The 22,489-nt window shown below is 33.0% G+C and overlaps 1 protein-coding gene across 1 annotated transcript in view; it reads right to left on the minus strand.

Annotated features, from left to right (window-relative positions):
- LOC120421212 (uncharacterized) overlaps window positions 1-22,489 on the minus strand; it is a 140,087-nt gene that overhangs the window by 49,404 nt on the left and 68,194 nt on the right. The gene's annotated exons all lie outside the window — the stretch shown is intronic.

The following is a 22,489-nucleotide window of genomic DNA, read 5'->3' on the forward strand; positions in this document are numbered from 1 at the left end:
TTTAAAGCATTTTAGATATTCGGCAACTTTCAAAGATTTGGAGACTGTAAAAATGCGGAGATTGAGAAGATTTGGAGACTTTAAAGATTTGGAGGCTTACAAGATTTGGAGACTTTAAAAAATAAAGAGATTTTGAAGATTTGAAAACTGTAAAAATGTGGAGACTAAGAAGATTTGGAGACTGTGATGATTTGGATTGATTTAGAGATTAAGATTGAAGCCTCTAGATTTGCAGACTATAAAAAGTTGGAGACTTTCAAGATTTGGAGACTTTAAAAATTAGGAGCCTTTGAAGATTTGGAAACATAAAAGAGTTGGAAACTGTTAAAAATGTGGAGACTAAGATGATTTGGAGACTGAAATGATTTGGAGACTTTGAAGTTTTAAAGCATCTTAGATGTTTGGAAACTTTCAAAAATTTGGACACTGTAAAAATGCGAGGATTTAGAAGATTTTGAGACTTTAAAGATTTTGAGGCTTACAAGATTTGGGGACTTTAAAAAACAAGGAGACTTTGAAGATTTGGAAACTGTGAAAATGTGGAGACTAAGAAGATTTGGAGACTTTAAAAAGTTGGAGACTTGCAAGATTTGGAGACCTTAAAAATTAGGAGCCTTTGAAGATTTGGAAACTGTAAAAATGTGAAGACTAGAAAGATTTGGAGACTGTAATGAAGTTTTGAAGAATCTTAGATATTTGGAAGCTTTCAAAGATTTGGAGACTGTAAAAATGATTTGAAGAAGATAAAGTCTTCAATTGTAGATTTGGAGGCTTATAAGTTTTGGACTTTGAAGATTTTGAAACTGTAAAAATGTGGAGACTGTAATGATTTGGAGGTTTTGAAGTTTTAAAGACTTTTAGATATTTGGAAAAATTCAAAGATTTGGATATTTAAAAAATGTGGAGATTAAGGAGATTTGGAGACTTTAAAAATTTGGAGGCTTGCAAGATTTGGAGACTTTAAAAAATAAGGAGACTTTGAATATTTGGAAACTTTAAAGATTTGGAAACTGTCAAAATGTGGAGGCAAAGGTTTGGACTAAGATTTGGAGACTGTTATGATTTGGAGACTTTTAAGATTTAGATTGAAGCTTCTAGATTTGCAGATTTTAAAAAGCTGGGGACTAACAAGATGTGGAGACTTTAAAAATAAAGAGACTTACAAGATTTGGAAACTGTAAAAATGTGAAGACTAGAAAGATTTGGTGACTGTAATGATTTGGAAACTTTGAAGTTTTGAAGAATTTTAGATATTTGGATGCTTTTAAAGATTTGTAGACTGTAAAAATCCTGAGATTAAGAAGATTTGGAGGCTTACAAGTTTTGGAGACTTTAAAACATAAGGAAACTTTGAAGATTTGGGAACCTAGTTTTGAATGAATTAGAAACTTTGAAGTTTAAGTTTTGATGACTTTTATAGATTGGAAGACTTTAAAAAATTTGGAGACTGTATAAATGCGAAGATTAAAAAGATTTGGAGGCTTTAAATATCTGGAGGCTTGCAAGATTTGGAGACTTTAAAAATTGGGAGCCTTTGAAGATTTGGAAACTGTAAAAATGTGGAGACTAGGAAGATTTAGAGACTGCAATGATTTGGAGACTTTGATTTTTTAAAGAATTTTAGATATTTGGAATTTTTAAAAGTTTTGGAGACTGTAAAAATGCGGAATGAATTTGGAAACATGCAGTTTTGATACTTTTAGAGATTTGAAACTTTTAAAAATTAGGAGACTGTATAGATGCGGAGATTAAAATGATTTGGAGACTTTAAATATTTGGACGCTTACAAGATTTGGAGACATTTAAAATTAGGAGACTTTCATGATTTGTAAATATTAATGATTTGTAAATTGCAAAAATGTGGAGACTGTAATGATTTGGAGACTTTAAAGTTTTCAAGACTTTTAGAGATTTTGGAGTCTTTCAGAGATTTGAAGACAGTAAAAATGTGGAGATTTAAAAAATTTGGAGACTGTAATGATTTGGAGACTTTTAAAATTTGGAAAATTTGAGATTTGAGAGACTTTTAAGATTTGAAATATAAATTTTTGAGACTTTATGGATTCAGAAACTTTTAAAATGAAGAACCTGTGAAGGTGTAAAAATGTGGAGGCTAACTTGAGAATTTTAAAATTCGAAGACATTGAAATTCGAGACTTTGAAGATTTGGAGACTTTTAAGATTCTGAGACTTTTTAGATTTGGAAACTTTAAAGATTAAGAGACTTCAAAGATTTGGACACTTTGATGATTTGAAGACATAACAAAACTTGAGTAAACATTTAAGATTTGGAGACTTTAGGGATTCAGAAACTTTGAAAATTTAGAACCTGTGGAGATGTTGAGGTTTTAGGATTTGATATTCGAAGAATTTGATAATTCGGATTATTCCTTATTTAAATAGTTTGATAAAGCATTGAAAATTCAAGTAATTTTGTAGCTTGTCGATAGTCTAGATCCTAACAACCGGTCATAAGAAAACCATTCTAACCATCTTGGAATGCAGGCAGTCTATTAGATATTCCTTTCAATTTGGCTGACTCTCTTTGGGATGCTTTGATGGAGTGCTCAGTGGAAAACCGCAGACAAATTTTTCATCGGCCAAAGAAATTTGTAATCTTCCGTCTAGCACAAGCTATTTAATTTGATAAAGCAGAATAGAGGTACATTGAAGTTTGATTAAATTTCCTGACTTTACTGCGATTTAAGAACTCCCTTCCAAATTTATGACCTAAAATCAACCTTTTCAATCCAGCGCGCGCGCTGACGTTTCAAAATCACCCCCAATTTTTAACCGAGATTTCCCCCCATTTTCCACAGAAAAAAAGCTCATCATTACCCAACATTATTCCGTGTCCGGAAGTTCTCAACCAGCAGGAAGTTGCTTTAAAATTCAACCCCAGACTCCGTCGCAGACCAACCTGCGGGACAACTTTTGTTGAAGTTTATTTCTTCATTTTTTTTTGCCAGCATTGGTGAAGACGTTCCAGATAACAATCCGCCTGAGAGAGAGTTGGAAGAAACGGGTCGGCAAGATATGACATAACTTGTCCAATTTAAAACGGCCATTTATTTCCATCTAGCGCACGTCCCAAAAGCCGCCGGAAAATTGTTCTGGACCTTTTGGAGTGTGGCTTCGACTCCGGTTTGGACACGGTGGAAAATTTTGGAACTAAATTTGCTAACGTTGTATGCAAGTTTCGAGCCTACTTTCAGGCGTTATCGCAAAACAAATTTTCAACTGTGCCCAAAAACCGTTTAAGATCGGTCAGTGGGCAAAAACAACAGCCTACTTTACCTTTTTTCCCCCCGACTAGGACCTGGTTGACAGCAAAGAAGATATCCTGGCTGGCTCCTGGAAGACGATCACCAGCAGGGAAGATAAAAAAGGTTTCCGAGCATTTTTCCACGCCGGGTGTCAATTTCCCCGCTGGTTCTGTGGTCGAAACCGCAGATTTTTCTTTTTAAGGGTTTTTCCTTCAAAATTTCACCTATTTTTGTGGATTTAGGGTGAAAGTTTTTTTTTTCTCTGTTTCTTAAGGTGTGGGATTGAGAGATTTCGTGCCGAAAGGATGCCCGCGAGGAAGCTTTTTTTTGTGACGGACAGTCAAAAAGGTAAGGCGTTGCTTTTAGAGAGGTGAGAAGGATGGCCTTAAGATTTGAAGGATTTAGCCGAGAGGGGAATTAAACTTGTTTGTTTAGTCAGTGCGTGATGAGACCGCTTTTTAAGGTAAGATTCGAAATACTTTAAATTGCATTATTTGCTTTAAACGCCCAGCTTAATGTGAAGATTTAATTATTTGGATACTTACTTCTTTTATAACAGAAAAAAATCTGTAATTTTACCTATAAAAATATGTAAAATTTTCGTTGTAATGCCAATTGAACTAATATTACATCATAAAAGACCTTTCCACACAGTAAATAACAGTGTAAATTTTGAAGATGTAATTTTGGAAGGTTTAATATAACCTCTTTAATGTTGTGATTTTACCTCAATTTAGACTGAAAAAGTGGCATTACACCAGAAAAGTTTTCAGAGGTAAAATTACACATTTTTTCTGACACCAAAGATGTACTCCTTCCCAGATGTAATATTACCATGATTTTTTGCTGTGCAATTTACACATTTTTTGCTGTGAATTTTGGAATAATTCAAATCTCACAAAAATGTAGAATTAAATTCAAATTGCAAATTATTTAAAAATTGGAATGTAATCAAGACTGAAATTAAGAAGAACTGAACTGAAATTTACACCGACATTTTTCTTGGAATAAACATTTAAAATTATTCTGAAATTAAAACTAAAACTTGGACTGACATTTTTAATTGAATTGAGACTTAAATAAAGATGCAAAATATGATTGAAATTTTAACTTGGATTTCAACTTAAACATAGACAACATTTAAGTTGAAATTTTGACTTTAATTCATAATGTAGTTTGAACTAAAATTAGTCCAAATTTCAAGTTAAAATTTATATACAAAATTGGAGTTTAACTTAAACTGAAATTCAGAGGTTATTTTGAACTAAAATTTATACTAAAATTTAAACTGAAATAAATATTGAAAATCAAACTGACATTAAGACTTAAAATCAGACTGCATTTGCATTGAAGTAAAAAATAATGACTGAAATTTAAAAATGAAATTTAAGGTGAGATTTTGGCTAATATTAATATTGCAATTAAGACTGAAGTTAGTTTAAAATTCAAATTGAAATCTCTAATAAAATTTAGACTGTAATTTACTTCAAATTTAGAGTTCATTTTAAATTCAAGTAACATTAAAATTGAGACTGAAATAAGCAAAATAAATATGAATAAATTTAAGCTGGGATTTTGACTTGAATGATAAAAAAAATTATGTTAATCTAAATTTCGACTAAATTTTTCAATACATAAAAAAAAAACTTTGGTCGAAATTTATACTGACATTAATATTATAATTTAGACTTAAATTTGTTTAATATCTAAACTGAAATTGGCAATGCATTCTATATTAACATTTAGATAAATATTTAGGGCTATCAAATAATTTTAAATTGAAATTGGAAATATGACTTAAAAAGAGACTGAAATTTAGCATAAAAATTATTCTAAAAGCAAGACTTCAATTTTGCCTGAAATCTGAACAGAACTTTTTAATACGAAATTTTAGCAAATATTTACAAAGAAATCAAAACATAAACTTTGTCTGAAACATTTGCTTAAAGAAGCTTGAAAATTATTCTAATAATGTAAATTAAATTGATTTTATTTGTCACTTCAATTATTTTTAAAGTCGCGACTTCATTTAACAAAAGCGATTAAAATATTATTTAAAAATCACCCTTACTTTTAAGAAAACTAAAATGATTGATTTAATTTTATATAAACTTTGTTGAAACGTTGACATTATTTTAATCTGAGTTGTGAAATGTTTTTATAACACAGTTGTTCTGCAATTTCAAAACCAAATTTAGTTTTTAAAAGTTAGTTAACTATTATAATGGAAAACCTTGATACATACACAGTAAAAAAAATCATTGTAAAATTACATCTAAAAAGGGGTTCATCTTTTATGTCAGAAAAAAGCTTTAATTTTACCTCTAATAATGTGTAAATTTACATCTGGCAGACGCTAGGAAAAAATATCTGCAATCCCAAAAAAATATCAAACCGGCGATAGTTAAATCTAGCTTACTAAGTCCGCGCCCCAACCCGCACGGCCAACTCGCCACTGTGAAAACTGGACATTATAAGTGGTAAAATTAAAGCTTTTTTTCTGACATAAAAGATGTACCCCTTTTTAGATGTAATTTCACCATGATTTTTTTTTACTGTGTAGGATTATTTTAATACTCACAAAGTATCATGATTTTCTCAATTCACTGCACTTTCGGATTCTTTGTAAATTTTTACAATAGGAACTGATAAAATATGTTTCTTTGTAGAAAAATATCTTGAAATGTAGACACTTTTCAACAAGACAAGTTTATTAGTGAAATAGGATTTTTCCATTTTTCAAAATTGTTTATGGCGGCAAAAACATATTTTTATGAAATAAACAATTTTAAACAACATTCAAGCAAATTTGGGCTCTATAAATGTTATTAAAACTAAATTAACTCAGTTGAACAAACATATTTTTTTTGACTTAATCAATCGGCACACTTTAAGGTTTAAATTTATTTTTAAAAAAGTTACTGGAAAAAGTCACTCCAAATATTGTTTATTTTATTTTAATTATTAGTCTGATTCTTAAAACTAAAATAGTGAAGGGAATTCTTCAATTAAATTCAATATTTCGTCTTATTTCAAACGTTGGAAATCAATTTTAGTTACGCTTAGGTGGTCCAATTCCACCCCGATCAATCTCCACCAGAAAAATCTCCACGCGTAACCGCTTAAGATTCCGCGCAACAACAACAACAACCCCTCTAATGACCCCCCTCAGAAACACATTTCCTTATCGTTTTGTGGGCAATCACTGCGCGGAAAAGTCACTTCTAAACAAAAATTTGGTGGACTTTTCACCAACAGGCGACGACGACGACAAAAGGATAAGGATCATTTTCCGCCCACGTGCGGGCACTTTTCCACCCATAACGGCCACGTGGAGTGATTTACATTGCGAGCTCATTAATCACGGAGCGCGCGAGCGTTTTGGGGTTGGGCAATTTTTGCTTCTTTCTTATTTTGCTTCACCTTTACTGGGAATGGTGGCCGAGGAGGCTGCTTGCTGGTTGATACGATTTTCTAATATTTCGTTAGGGAAATGATGCTTGGCATAAATTTGGCGTGCCGTCGTAATAGATGTCAAAAAATTGAAAAAGAGACGAATTTCACCTCGTTTGCTGGGGCGTTGGCACGTGGGAGAAGGTTGGGGTTGATTTTTGGAGCTGGGTTTTATTGGCATTCTTGGGAATGTTTTGCCAGACCGAACGGAATGTTAGGCAAATTAGATTCATTTTGAGTGATTTGGTTGGTTGTGCAAACATCAGTCATCAAAATTTCTGGGAATCTGGATTCTTTGCATCAGAGTCTAACAAATCAAAATGTTAAGCTTGAATTAATTCAAGTTGAGGTAAAATTGCTTTAAAAAAATCAAACAACCATTGTTGCTCGAGTTACGATCAATACGTGGAAAATTCTCGATGAGAAAATAGCTCCATTCAATCAGAGTGTGTGTGAGTGCAAATACCCCGTGGAAAATGTAATCCACTCCCCCACGCGCAGATATTTTACACGCATACAGGCAGTGCAATCCGCTTCCGCCTACACACAAACACACGAGGGGCGTGCAGCAAAGCCCCCATCAATCCCATTTAAGCCAACAAGCCGAACTGCCGCTGGGCAAGCGTGTGCCATTTCAGGCTGGTTTGAACGAGAGAGAGAAAAAAAACGCGCAATTTTGGTCAAGTGTAGTTTGACGTGATGTTGGGAAATTTATAATAAAGTTAAACGTCTCAACGTTTTTAATGGTTTAAGAATGGTTTCAATATCAGAATTTGTTAACATTTTAAATAACCTTTATTAAAAAAATAAACGATACATCGTGGCAGTGATGAAATCCAGATGTAATTTTCATCCAATTTCATAGCATTCAGCTGAGGTCAGATACTCTAAAATTATCCGAAAAGAGGTATGTACTATGGTATGCAAGCAATTCCACGTCTTATCAGCAGGGTCCAAATAAAAAAGAATTGTTTTCGTTTTATTTTCTTTTTCTTGTTTTAAACATCAAATTCGAGTTCTGCGACCCCATTTTAGTAAAATTTGACTAGTTGATTGCCCATTAAATAATAAAATGCATTTTTTCAATACTTCGTCACCGCCATTTTGACCGCCATCTTGAATTTAAAAATTCTGAATTACTTTAACGTAGTTTAGGGGTCATAATTATGCTCGACAATAAAAAATTAGACAACTAAAAGAAATATTTTTTTCGTGATTTGATAATCCGAAGTTACGATTATCCAAAGTGAAATTTTTCCGAGGACGACTGTACCGAAATCCGAGTTTTATTTTTCAAAAACTCATATCATAAAATATCCTTTAAATAATATATAATTATTTTCAGCTCTGAGCTCTTTGGTCCCTTGACCTTTAAATCAGCAAATCGACGTCGTCGTGCTATCTTGTCGCACCCGCCATTTTGACGTCTCGAGAAAAACGCGTTTTAATGTTTGACCTTGAATAAACAAAAACGAAAGCACACAATGTAAACAATAACAAACATGTTTTGTTTGGCTGACCATTCTGTGCATTGTCCCGAAGTTTGGTTGAAATTGGTTGCTGGAGTCCCGAGTTATAATTACAAATGTTTACGGTAGTCTAACTTGTACGTGCGTCAAACGCGTTCTGACCTGAAATCCCTTTGGCCAATTGTCGCACTTACATCAATTTTCAGGGAGTGACAAGATAGCACGACAAGATTGAAACTACTTTCATATGTAAAGTGACAAAAAATTTCGGACCTTTTTTGGTTTTCATTGAATATCTCAGGATTGAAATCGAATTTTGGGGATCTGTGAAGGTCAAAAGATGAGGCATTGTGAGCTGCACAAAATGGCGTTCTTAACTCGATTTGGCCCAAAATGCACGTACGACAAGTTAACACGACTACGACGAAATATTGTTTTAGTTTGATCAATCAGATATGTATTTAAAATGTTCTTGTATTTTCCATCAAAAACATTTTTTTAAATATTTGTTATCATCGAAAAACGCAATTTATCACCCTATTTCAGTTAAAACCAAGGAACTCCCATGTCAAAATTTTGCCAAATCGGAGCACTTTTGATCCTGCTGGTTTGACGTGGAATCGCTGAAAAGATATTTGCATTAAAATTTACTGTTCTGAAAAGTTCAAAAAACCTGTGTCCACTGAATTAATCAAAACCTTAAATAAGGTTGTCAGATTGTCGACACTGAGTAAAGAACCAAAATCGTATCAAATTTTGCAAGATATTTTTTTTTCAGACTTAATAAAAATCTATAGTTTAGCAAAACTTTTGAAAAACACACAATTATATTACTACGGCTACGTTGAAAAAACTTTCTGCAGATCAAAAAAAATAATACTTGCACGATCTAATTTTTTTTAAATTTTTGATGACCTTTTTTTTTGAGCGATTTCTTGAAATATTCCGGGGATTAACAAATAAACGGGCGATTCTCCGCCAACTCACTTCAATTTGCGTGAAACTTTGTCCTTAGGGGTAACTTTTGTCCCTTATCGCGAATCAGAGGTCTGTTTTTTGATATCTCGTGACCGCGGTACGACCCCTCCAATTTCTGAACATGCGAAAAAATATGTGTTTTTCAATAATTTGCAGCCTGAAACGGTGATGAGATAGAAATTTGGCGTCAAAGGGACGTTTATGTAAAATTGTACGCCCGATTTGATGGCGTACGTAAAAAAACGTATTTTTCATCGAAAAAAAAATTATAAAAAAGTTTTTAAAACTCTGCCATTTTCCGTTACTCGACTGTAAAATTGTTTGGAACATGTCATTTTATGGGAAATTTAATGTACTTTTCGAATCTACATTGACCCAGAAGGGTAATTTTTACATTTAGAACAAAATTTTTCATTTTAAAATTTCGTGTTTTTTCTAACTTTGCAGGGTTATTTTTTAGAGTGTAACAATGTTCTACAAAGTTGTAGAGCAGACAATTACAAAAATTTTGATATATAATCATAAGGGGTTTGCTTATAAACATCACGAGTTATCGCGATTTTACGAAAAAAAGTTTTGAAAAAGTTACTTTTTGCGTTTCTCTTTGTTTCGTCGTCCGTGTCTGTCGCGGGCAGGGTTACCAGGTCAAAATTTGAAAAATCTGGCAAAGTATTTATTCAAAATCTGGAAAAATCTGGCAGACGAAAATCTAACAAATTCGAATGGTTAAGGGGAAGGAGGATATAAATTAATTCAAATGTTTGTAGAGTTCTGATAGTTTAACTAATTTGAAGGCCTCAAAAATGCTGGATTCGCATTTTATTTAAGAAATACACATTCTATTTTAATTAATATTCGTTCATTTTAATTGAAAAATTGTTCATAATGGGCATAAAATGAAAAATCTGGCAAAATCTGTCAATATCTGGCACAGAGAAGGGTGAATCTATATCTGGCAGTCACTTGAAAAATCTGGCATTCACAGATCTATCTTGCAACCTGGCAACCCTGGTCGCGGGTGACGATGAACGGCCATGATCAACGATGACATACTTTTTCAAAACTTGTTTTCGTAAAATCGCGATAACTCGTGATGTTTATTAGCAAACCCCTTATGTTTATATATCAAAATTGAAAAACATTTTAAAAGGGCGTTATATCGAATGGTTGGTCCTTTTGAAACGATATTCATGATTTAATTTTTTTAAATATTGTTTTCGAAAAGATCGGAAAATTTCACGAATGTTTCAAATCTTAACATTGTAAATCGGACCAATTTTTCTGTTTTTAAACCTTTGCATGGCAATATCTCAACAACTAAGGGTCGTCTCAACAAAGTTCAAAAATGCAAAATATTCTCAGTTTTTCAAAAATATTTTTTTCAAAAGTGGGCACTAATTTAAAAAAAAATGAATGACTGCGACTATTTTGAAAAAAGTTACCTGAAAATGTTTATAACTTGAAAACGGTGCACTTTATCAAAATTTCACTTAAGTACTTTTTGATTGCTTTTGCTTTTTGAAAATGAAGTTGAAAAATTATTGAGACCAATATTTCGATTTTTTGAAAAAAAATTGTATTGATTCAAAAAATCATAACTCGGTCAAAGATTTTTGACCATTCTGGAAATTTCTGAAAAGTTGGCATTTGATGTACTCTAAAACATATCAGAAAACAAATTAAAAATTGTTTTGCAAATCAAGTTTTAGTGACAAAAAGTTAAATTAAAAATCACCAATTTTTTTTTTACCGTGTATCATTTTTTTTCAGTGTAGTCCATATTCATACCTACAACTTTGCCGAAGACACCAAATCGATCAAAAAATTCCTTCAAAAGATACAGATTTTTGAATTTTCATACATCATTTTTGTATGGACAGCTGCCAAATTTGTAAAGAAAATTATATGAACGAACTGATGATGCAAAATGGCTTCTTTGGGCACACCAAAAAAGTTTCAGCCGGATTAAAAAATACAAAAATTAAAATCAAAGAAAAAAGACCGATTCCGTAGAGAACTGCTCTTACTGAAGAAGGCAAAAATTGTTTTTATTTTAAAATTTTTGAGAGATGTTTTTTTTCGATGTTTAAAAATTTATTTTTTGAGCTTTGATTACTTGAAAATTATTTGTGCCAAATTCTATGATTAAACAAATAAAACTTAACCAAATGGGAAAAAGTAATGTATACGATTTTGTAAGATGTTGTACGATTTTCATGTTTTTTTTTTTTCAAATAAAAGTCATATTTTTTAATTTATGTCTGCTTACATGCATTTTAAACTTGTACCTTTGAGTAATTTAAAAAAAATTAACAAATCAAAATCAAAAAAATGTGTGGTGCAAAACATTATCTCTAACTCACACAATACTACAGTTAATTTTTTATTACCAAATGTCCATTCCACCCCCTCATTCCAATCATCTACGACATTCCATATCAGGAGACACACTCCAGCCCTCCCGGCCAGTCCAAATAGAGTCCCAATAGTGTTGTCGCGCGGTATCCGGAACTCGCGAAAAACGCATCCGCCACATCTGGCGCTCCGTACAGTCCGAGGCCTGGTTGGGATTTTTTCCTGACAGTCGCGAGGCTGTAAATCATCGCCGGCATGATTCCGTGATGGCCTTCGTATGGACGTGAGAGATTCTTTGGAAAATTGCGGTTTTTAGGGTTTTTTTTTAAATTATTTTTGTTTGTATTTTGCGTTGTTGGACTGAAAATATTTCCGATTGACTTCCAAAAAGATTTATAACATTTGAAAACAACTTTTGAAATTCTCAAAGAATCGCCAGCATGTTTATTCAGTTTGAAATCCCTTCCCCTGCTTCAAACCGAAAAATGGCATCGTTGTGGACGTTGAATGGAAGGATTTTTTGTTGCTGTCACTGTTGTTTGGTGTAAAAACAGGATCAAACACGTGCCAGCAGTTGCAGTTGATATCGGTTGAGCTGGTCGCTGAATAACGAGCGCCACATGACGTCGCTCAGTGTGCGTTCAATATTGAATATGTGTCAAAAATCCCGAAATTTATGGGGTTGGAAAATTTCTGTTAAAGAATTACTTGATGGATAGTTATTTCGATTTTTATTCCCAAAAATTGAATTCTGCTCGTTTTTGATAGATATCTGCACCAACTTTCTTTCATCCAAAGCAAACTTTCCCCCCTAAAGTAACCTCAAATTTAAATTCTTAGCCAACCGCCAACCATTAAAACTTTTGCTAAACCGCGCGCCACCCGCCCTAAAGAGTTCATAAACTTCCTCCCCGGATAGTTCCGGTATTGTGCGTGCCTACAGTACAGAGAGAGCGATGATGATCCCTTGGGGCGATTGGCAGAGCTTTGGTGCTGGCAACACTGCCGCAACCTCGCATGCTGCTTCAGCGAAATTCCACCCCCGCCCACGTTCTGGTTGGCATGCACATTTCGTCGCGATTGTGCAATCTTGCCACTCGTCATACAAAATTTTGTAATGGCGCAGTTTGTCACATGGTGACATGCGACAAGACAGCACGAGCACGACGATTTGTGCAACGAGCCACACGAGCCAGAAGTAACATGCAGCATAGTTTTTTGGCATAGTTTAGGAGGGAAAGTACAAGCGAGCTTCGCTCGGAGGATATGTGGGTTTGGAATTATGGGAGTGTTTTTTTTTTTTGTTGCTCGGGTTATGAATATGCAAATTTCTTCCTCGGGCGCTAGCGTTTACGCTGGTTAGGGAAGAGATTTGAAGCGAGCTTTCGCGGTGAGATGTGAAGAGAATTCAATTACAGCAGGATATTGAGCTTTTAAGATGAGTGATATTGTGAGAGAAAAAATATAAAATTAAAAGAAAAGCTGAACAAAATTTGAAAACACTAAAATGCATAATAAATCATTTTAAAACAAGTTGTTTAATCATTGTGTGGGTGGTTGTTGATGAATTATCCAGCCATGAAAAGTTCAATAAATTCCACTTAAGTCAGTCTAAATGCCTCATACAATTGTTGCCAGGACATGTAGCTCTATGACTTATCAGGAATTTCAAAAACCTAAATACCTAAAAGATTGTGTAAATATTAACTTTTGTTAAGTTGACTCGGAATGAAAAACAAAAAAAAAGTTAGGCAAAATTAATTTTATCATATCAATTGATTTAAAAAAAAATCAGATCAATTGATTTCAAAAAAATATCAGAAAGTTTATCATATCACTAACATCAATTTCAATTTATGTCGCATCTCACAACAAATTAATCTAGGTTGTTAATCGCTAAAATTATCCTCAATAATATTATCGTCTGACGATAACGATAATGGTTATCGTTATCGTCGGGACGCTTTCACTAAGAATATATTTCGTCGCTTGTGTGCTATCTTGTGACGCGTCTGCTGTAATAAGATAATACGTGTCACAAGATAGCACACAAGCGACGATTTGTTGAAAATGTTGTAAGTTTCAAATTATCAATATGCAGCAATTCCCCACGAAAACAGCATGATTCGAAAAAAAAGTTCAATTCTGGGAGATCCTTGGCCGAAATAATTAGACCCGTATTTTTTTGTTTGGCCATTAGGGTGACCTACGCCGTGTTAGGGTGGTTCGAAAAATGGCAATTTTCGTCGATTTTCGCAAAAAAACACTTTTTTCAAAAAGTCATATCTCCGCGCCATTTCATCCGATTTTAGCTGTCCTAGACGCAAAAAAAAAGGTGATTAGTTTGGCTATTTGGGAAAAATAGTAAGAAGTTTCAAAAATCTAGCTTAACATTTGAAAAGGTCGAATGAAAACTTAAAATGCTGTTTTGAAGGTCTCGGGACCAAAGAGCCTATGTCTGAAAATATTTTTATCGGATTCCTCGAAAAATTTCACATAACATATCAAAAAATGGTGAAGATAAATATTTTTTTTGCCCTCTGATTTTTCGGACCAATTTTGAAGGGGGGGCGACATAAACTTTGAAAAATATTTGCAACGGCCTTATTAGAGTTTTTAGAAAAAATAACTGAAACTTTCTTAAATTATCATTTTTTTCGAACATACTCAAATTATCAAAAATTGCAATATGGGTATCAAACAAATTGAAATTTTGTATGCATTTTCAATTTATTGGAGTTAAATACAAAAAAAATCACAAAATATCTTATTTTTCGAAAATACACTAATTTTCAAAATATGCAATATGAGTATCAAACGAAGCGAAATTTCACCTGCCTCATACATACATTCAAATTGTGAATGCTTCATATTATACACAATTTTGCGTCGTTTGATTCCCATGTTGCAAACTTAAAAAATTTTAGTATTTAAAAAAAAATACGGTATTTTGAGAAACTTTTATTATTTTACTGGAAAAATCTAATAAAGTGAAAAAGCAAACATAATTTCACTTCGTTTGATATCCATATTGCAAATTTAAAAAATTTAGTACTTTCGAAAAATACGGTATTTTGTGAAAATTTTAGTATTTTACAAAAAAACTCTAATAAATTGAAAGTACATAAAAAAATTCGCTTCGTTTGATACCCATAATACAAATTCTGGAAATTTGAGTATTTTCGAAAAAATACTGTTTTTTGTGAATAATTTTGAGTACATATTGTTCTTTGAAACTTACTAGATTTTCAAAAAAAAAATTATTATTAAATATAAGAATTGAAAATTTTACATGATGTGGTACCGTAAACCGGGGTGACTTTGATAGGATTTCAATTTATTTTTGAAATATTTCCCAACTGGAAAGGTTTTTCTCAAGATTGTTATTTTTAAAACATGTACTGGGGTAGGCCACATAAAGCCCATGCACTATTTAAAAAAAAAAAGTTTTTTCAATAGTGTTTAGAAAAATAGTTACGTAAAAAATTCTTATTTTAAATTCCGGGGTGACTTTGATAGTCATAGTTTTTCTTGTTAAAATCAGATTAAAGGTGTTCAAACTTTATTTTTACGTTAAATGTACCATCACTAAGGTTGCTGATATAGTTTTTAAGAAAAAAAATCAATGTTTATATTTAGTTAACTAAGTTTATAAGCTTTTTAACAAAATACATATAAATTTTAGGTAAAACAAGCCTTACCCGACAAACTTCGTTCTGCCTTTTTTTCGTTTGTTGACGTTTTTAACTTTTTTGCTTATTCAGCCTCCTGTGATCAAAATTTGATTTTACGCAACTTTTCCCATACAATCTGCAGATTTTCCGGAATCGGTTCCAGAGTGGTCAAAGTTGTCACTTTTTGGTGAAAGAACCTTCGTTGGACTTATACGAACCCTACGCAACAAAGGGCACCTCGATCCGACGCTCCGTATTGAACTGATTCGCGTTCGAACCAAAACCGTCGAAATTTGTTAAATATATAGATTGTTAAAAAGTCGGAATTTTGCCTAAAATTTGTTAAATCTAATATGGTTCATTAAATTATCGATTAATATTGCATTCTAATCTGAATTTGAAGCACGAATAACAAGTTTTCACATTTTATATGAAATTTGTTCAACTGAAATTGCCTATAAATTTGGAGATTTTTTAAAATTATGTTTCAAAAACACATATTATTTAATATTTACAAAATTATTTTACCTTCTCCTAGTGGAAAATTGTCCAAAGAATCCGAAAATGCATTCCATTTTCCGATTCAAAATCATGTTCATTGAGAAAATCATGACACTTTGAGAAGTTTGAAATAATGCCTTTCATCAACATTTTCTTAGTAAAAGTTCACTAACTTTTTAAACTTTTCAAAATGTTATGAAAAGTTCTTCTTGAGGTACTTTGAGTACTTCTCTACCACGGTCAGTATGATTCCAAACCATTCCGTACGTATTTAATTTGTACTCTTCATTTTGCGGAAAAATCTCAAACCTATCAAAGTCACCCCGGCTATCAAAGTCACCCCGTTTTACGGTACAATTAATCGATTTTAGAGAGATTTTAAAAATGAGTTATCGATTCAATTCCATTCTTAATTCTTTTGTAAACTTCATTACATTCAAGTCTGAATTTCAATCTCAATTTAAGTGTAAATTAAAGTAGAAATATCTGCCTTAATTTATGTCTGAGTTGAATTCCAAATTTTAGTCGTACTAAAAGACTGATTAATTTCTAAATTTTAGTCTTGATTTCAGTGTTGACAAAATATAAATCTAAATTTCACTCTGTATTAAAATCTAAATTAAAGTTTGAACTTCAAGCTTAATTTGAGTCATAATTTCAATTTAAATATCAGAATTAAAATTTACATAAAAATTTCAGTCTTAATATCATTGCCGAGATATCGGCATTTGAATGTTTCAAACTATCATTGGATGACTGTAAAAAAACCTAATTCCCTTTTTTATTTCGTGACTGCATCTAAGCAAGCCAATTTCCAATTGTTCAAAACTTTTCGAAAAATGTTAATTTACACGAACAAATGGCTACGGTTGAAAAATTGCAAAAAATTTGCAAAAAAAACTCACTTTAAGTGAATTTGTATCGGAAACGGTGTACTTTATTTTAATTTCTGTAATTTTTGATTCCATCTGAAAATCATGTTTTTTTTTTAAATGGCAATACAGCCAATTTCACTTTTTATATTTTAAAGTAAATTTTCCGTAAAACACATTGAACAGAAATTTTATCGTCAAGATACAGATTTCAGATTATTACCATTTGTTAAAGGGAATTTGCTTAGTATGGACGAATCAACGACGCAAAATGGCTTCTTTGGTCATAGGGATTTACAAAGTAAAATTTTTTTCGAGTCTGATTTCCTTTCGAATATCTCATTAGACTAAATTTTCAACACAATTAAGTAAAATTTTCTGGATAAATTTCTTTCCAAATTTTAGCCAAAATTCCAGTCAAAACTGAAATTTCAAGTTAAATTTATGTCTAGAAATAATTTATTTCAAATTCCCGCTTTATTTTGAATTAACTTAACATTTTTACCAAAATTTTAATTTTTATCGAGTTTTTTGTTTGTTTTTATTTTAGTCTTTATTTCAGCTCTAATTTTTGTACATATCACTTCAGACTAAATTTCGCTGTGTGTATTTTCAGTGAAATCATCAATCTAAATTCAGTGTTAATTTTCAGTTCGATTTAGTTGCTGTTTCATTCGCTTCATTTCTAAACAAATAACCACGCATCAATCTTAATTACATTTGAAAAGAAATCTTCAAGTCAAAGCCCTCCCCCTTAAAAAAAATCTTCAACGCGCAAAACCACACACCGAAAAAACAAACTTCGCCAAACATTCTCAACAAATCGCGCCAAACCGTGCCAAGCCCGCCACAACTTTTTCCCTTAACTCGATGCAAAGTGAGACATTCTTTTTCGCCACTTTGTTTGATTTAAACTTTTTTTGCCGGAAATGGTTGCTGGGGTGGTTGGGTGACTCCTTAACAAATGTGTTACACACACACTGCTGGTTGCATAACTTCTGGGGGCGGCTCGCGGTACTTTCTCCATTTGGCGTAAGTATGTTTGGAGAGCAATTTCACGGGGGGGTCTCGTTCCGGCTGGTCTCCTTCACCGGAGAGGGAAAAAAGTGCCCTCTTTAAAAAGCAGCAAAAGTGGCATTATTTAGCCTGTTTTCAAGTGGATGAGGGAGGGGGTGTGCACTCGCCAATTTGGTCGAGGGGGGGCAGGATTAGTTGGAGTTCGCAGAGTTGAGTGGAGGAGCGCCTGTTGAGCGTAATCCAAATGAAATGGTCATTAGGGGCACCGTGGCACTTTTGCCGGAAGTTACACCGTTTCCGGGATTTAAAAAAAAGGCACAACGGAGAAAGAGCAGGCGAATTTTGCCCCTCATTAAATTGGAGGGCAGATTCGGGGGAATTGTTGTCCCCTCCTGGAAAAGTGGTTTCAAGTGAATGTTTGAATTTCAGGTTTTTTTTTGTTTGCAATTTAACTTGCGTTCAAGTTAGCCTGCAATTTTTTATTTCATGTTTGTATTGATTTTGCAATTCATAACTTAGCTTGACTTGTTTTTTCCGAACCAAGAAATATCGGTACAATTTTCGCTTGAACCAATAATTACTTTCATCCGATCAAACAACACATCCAACCTCGGCTTCTGCAATGAAGTTAATACGATTTTTTGCCTCTGGGAAGACAAATAACGCTCATTTAATTGTTTGGTTAACTTCCGACTGCTTTTGTCAGAAAAATATATAAAGCAATGTTGATACGCGCTACCAGATTTTGCAGGATGTTTTCACTGAAAGAGAAGTAAGTTAGGGTGACCATTCTAACGACTTTTTTTAGAATCCTTGTCTACTTTAAAAAAGTACCCTCCTTGCTTCTGAAAAGAAAAGAAAGCATCCAGAATGTCCCTTAAACTGCTTTAGTTTACAAACTTTGAAAAAGCGCTCAAAGCTTCCAAAGAAGCTTTCTAAACAGATGCTTAATTTGCAAGTAAGCTTTTAGAGAGCTTCCATGGTTCAAAAAAAGCTTTGAGATCGTTTTAAACATCCAGATTTTTTCTAATTTGCTGAAGATTTCAACTTTCTTGAATGCTTCTAAAAAGCTTTCAACCAAGCTTTTGTGAAGCTTCCAGAAAGCTTCTTAAAATTGTTAAGCATCCAGAATGTGTCTAAACGTGTTCATGCTTCCAGAACGCCTTCTAACTGTCAGTAGATTTTAACGTTCTAGAAAGCTTCCAAGCTTTCATTAAAGGCTTAAAACAATGTCTCTTAAACTTTTTTCAGTTACTATCTTTGAAAAAGCGCTCCAAGCTTCCAAAGAAGCTTTCTAAACAGATTCTTGATTTTCAAGTAAGCTTCCAAGAGAGCTTTCAAGCTTCAAAAAAAGCTTTGAGATCGTTTCAAGCTTCCAGAATTTTTTCTAATTTACGGAAGATTCCAACTTTCTTGAAAGCTTCTAAAAAGCATTCAGCCAAGCTTTCATGAAGCTTCCAGAAAGCTTCTTAACATTGTTAAGCATCCAGAAAGTGTCTAAACATTAAGAAGATTATAACCCTCTAGAGAGCTTTCTAAAGCTTTTAACCAAAGTTTAAATAAAGCTTTTGAAAAGATTGAAGACTATCAAGTAGGCTTTAAAAAGCTTCCAAGCTACAAAAAGAGAGCTTCAAATTTTCCTAAAAAGCTTTTAGATTGCTTCAAGCTTCCTAGAAGTTTTCAGACGGTTTCAACCTTCTTTAAAGCTTCTGAGAGTTTAAATCAAGATTTGCTAAAGCTTCCAATTTTTCCACATTTGTAAGATTCCAACCTTCCAGAAAGCTTCTTAAAAGATTTAAACATCTATAATTTCTCTTATAGAAGATTATTACCCTTAGAAAAACCACTTTTTAAAGATTTCTACTGTTTAAAAATTTCTAAAAAAATTTGAACAAACCGTAAAGCTTTGAAACAGTTTAATAGATTTTCAAGTAAGCTTCTAGAGAGCTTCAAAGCTTAAAAAAACAATAGCCTTAAGAGCGTTTGAAGCTTCAGAAGGTTTCCTAATATTCAAAAAAATCCAACTTCCATCGAAGCATCAAAAGAGCTTTTAACTAAGCTTTCATGAAGCTTCCAGAGTGCTTCTTAAAAATTAAAACTACCAGCCGACTATAACCTTTTAGAAAGCTGTCCAAAGCATCCAATTCAAACTTTCTCAAGATTGTTACTTTATAAAAAAAAACATAAACTTAAAAAATACTTTCATTAGGCTAGTAAAAAGTTTAAAGATTTTCAAGTAAGCTTCTCAAGAGCTTCTAAGCTACAAAAAGAAAGCTTCTAGCTTGTATCAAGCATCCATCAAGTTTTCAGAGATTCAGAAGATTTCAACATTCTTGAAAGCTTCTGAGAGCTTTTTGAAAGCTTAACCAAACTTCCCAAATTTTTTGGACATTTAGAAGATTCCTGCTTTAAACAGAACCTCTATAAAGCTTTAAAATAGCTTATAGATTTTCAAGTAAGCTTCTGAAGAGCTTTAAAGCTACAAAACGAGAGCTTCTAAGCCTCCTTAAAAGCTGCTAGATTGTTCCAAACATTTAGAAGGTTTTTGGAACACTTACTTGATAGCGTCTAAGAGCTTTAAACCAAGCTTTCTTTAAACTTTCATTTTTTTTATCTTTAGGAAAATTCTAACCTTATATAAAGCTTCTTTAAAGTATGAATCATCCAGAATGTCATTTAAAAGTTTATAACACTTAGGAAGTACCCAAAGCTTCCAACCAAGCTTTTTAAACAATTCCACCCTGAAAAAAGTTTCTTAAAAAGCTTCAAACAAAATTTCCGTAGAGCTTTGAAACAGTTTGTAGATCGTAAAGTTAGCTTCTAGAGAGCTTTCAAGATTCCAAAAAAAGATCTAACTTGCAGAATGTTTCCAAAAATTCAGAAGATTTTAACATACAAGAACGCTTCTAAGAGCTTTCATGAAGCTTTCGATTCAACTTTCCAGAAAGCTTCTGGAATTTTTCATGCATCCAAAAGTCTATAAACATTCAGAAGTTTACAACTGAAGATTTCGACCTTCTAAAAAGTTTCTGAAAAGCTTTAAGCAAAACATCTATAAAGCTTTTAAACAGTTTCGTGATATTCATGTAAGCTAGTTAATAGCTTCCAAGCTTTCTTAAAAGCTTCAAGAACTTTTTAAGTTACGAAACATTTAGAAGATTCGAACTTTCAATCTTTTGACATTCAGAAATTTTTAACCACCCAGAAAGCTTCTAGAAAGTTTCCAAAGAGCTTTCAACCAAGCTTCCGTAAAACTTCTGGAGAGTTTCTGTAGAATAGTGGGGAGTTTCATATTTCCAGAAGGTATTCAAAACTCCAATTTTCAGAAGATTTCAAGATAGCTTTTAAAATTTGAAAGTATTTTATAGAATATCATGCTTTCAGAAAATTTAAATTTCCATGTTTCTGAAGATCGAAAACGTTTCAATCTTTCAGAAGGCTACAAATTTTCAACAAAACCAGACTTACAAAGAGCTTTTAAAAGCTTTCAATCAAGTTTGTGGAAAGCTTTTTTTCCAAGTTTTTTTTCATAAAATTATTTTATTAGGTCCATTTCGGTACTGGGACCTGGTTAGGACCGAGTCGGCTTTTGTAATTACATTTTTCTTAGGGCTAAGAGTAATTATTTTTTCCAAGTTTACAGAAAAAGAAATTTGAAAAAAAATTAAACTTCTAGAAGTGTTTTGAACTTCCAGATAGCTTTTGAACTTTTATATTGCTTTGGTTTTCTTTTTATAAAATATCTCCAATTTTTCTCAAAACAATAACGCTATCAAAAACCTTAAAAAATTAAGATTGTTTCCAAAAAGCTTATTATTTTTATTAGCTGCTTAAGTTTTGCTTATTTTATAACCATTACTTGAATTTTAAGAGAAAAAAAAAACTGGTCACCCTATTCAAATTCATTCTCGCTCATTTTCCCGCATTTTTCCGCCATTTGCACGGCTTCTGAACCAGATCCAGCCCCAGCGCTCCATCCAGATCCAGAGTCCGCTTTTCCAAATGGATTGCTCTGCTCAAAAGCTGCCGTTGTTCTCAAATAATAAATAACTTTCAATTGAACGGAAACTTTTTCCCTCCCTTTTCCCAACCACTCTTCACACACACATATGTGAAGTCTAACTTGGAATTTTACCGATGCGGTGTTGAACTGCACAATTCAGTGCAAACACACATAGGATGTGTGACCGGGGACTTCCCCTGTGTGCGCGCGCTCTAATCGATGATGGTCAGAATCTATTAGCGTGAAAGAGTACGCTTGTAGAATGGTTTTATAATGGTTCGTGGCAGTCGCTGCAAAAGGGGAGAAATTGCCAGTGGAAAGTTTAGGGTAATTGAGCCAAATGGCGACAGAAAACGGATACGATACGTTCTTAAAAGAACATTTTTCGAACAGAGACTTGTGCGTTCCTTAGACGACGAACCTCAAAATTTCGCGAAAAAAGGTCTTTTTAAAATAATTTTCTAATTTAAAATTTTATATCAATACTAAAATATTTTATTAAATTTCAATAAACCTTCCATCGACCCTACAATCCACAGTGCTGCCACAAATGGGATATTGAACGCGAACGGGGCACAGCAAACTAAACTGCACAATTCCCATTCGTTGCACACTTTAGCACTTGATCACCCTCCTTTCCAGGACGAAGGTGGCGAAGGGTGGGCCCTGCAGCTGCTGCTGTTATCGGATCATTGATTATGTATTGTAGAATTGTGAATAAAGGTGAGTGCAGTTCAAACGGCCCTTGAATGAGGAAAAGTGAAGGTAGAAGGAGGGGAAACCGTGAATTACGGGACTAATTTTTGCCGCGTTTGACAGGGTGAAATATTACGCTGCGGGTGGATTTTAGGTGTGATTTCAATTAAAACTAATTGATTTTTTGCCTGTTCGATACTAACAG

Source organism: Culex pipiens, chromosome 1 (genome assembly GCF_016801865.2).
Source record: "Culex pipiens pallens isolate TS chromosome 1, TS_CPP_V2, whole genome shotgun sequence".
NCBI lineage: Eukaryota > Metazoa > Arthropoda > Insecta > Diptera > Culicidae > Culex > Culex pipiens.